The sequence below is a fragment of the Apis dorsata genome, unplaced genomic scaffold (genome assembly GCF_000469605.1).
Source record: "Apis dorsata unplaced genomic scaffold, Apis dorsata 1.3 scaffold_401, whole genome shotgun sequence".
NCBI lineage: Eukaryota > Metazoa > Arthropoda > Insecta > Hymenoptera > Apidae > Apis > Apis dorsata.
This window is the reverse complement of record NW_006263659.1, coordinates 94,158-95,034: the sequence shown is the minus strand read 5'-3', so window position 1 is coordinate 95,034 and position 877 is coordinate 94,158.

Sequence of the window (877 nt, the reverse complement as noted above, 5' to 3'; positions counted from 1 at the left end):
TTAATAGTAAAATGAGTAATGTTCTCGATGTTCAATAATTTTCAATAGTAATAAAAATAAAACACATAATTTGAACTATTCTATCGACGTATCACATTTTATATGGTATTAATGTTAGCATTGGAAAAGATATATGTTTCGATAACTGATAACTGTTTCGAAAATCTTCATATTTTGCTTATTAATGAAATCAATCTTATCTTTATTATTTTAAATATATCATTTAAAATTTGATTCTTGATTTCTATTTATTATTATTTATTATTATTCATTTCGACTTTTTTTTTTCTATAATTATCATTATTCATTCGATATTGTTACTTTAATTTGCATGATTATCTTTATTCTTTAAAAATATTTTAAACCACCTTTCGAAACTATTTTTATTGTATATTCTAATGATAAACAAATTTTTTTTAAAATATTATACCTTCGCAAAATATATTTGCAATAATAAGTATTGAAAAACATATTTATTACATGCTTAACTTATATATATATATTAAAAAAACGATGAATTATTATTCATCTATGTTTTCAAAATTAAGCAATTAAGCAATAATTATCTATTATGTTATTAAACTTCCAAATTATATTTTCGTAAGCAATTTTTCGACATTGATTATTCTTATAATTAATGAAATGTAATAGAATTTAAATTAAATAGAAGTTGAAAATATTATCAAATTTCCATACTTCCATTTTTTTACATTTATGAAATGCAAATATTAAGAAAATGATGTCAATATTACTATACTACTTTTAATTAAAATTAATGATATCCGATTATAAATTATTATTAATATTTTATATAATAATATTTTATATAATAATTATATTATACATTACACCAAAAATTTAATTCGCATAATTAAAG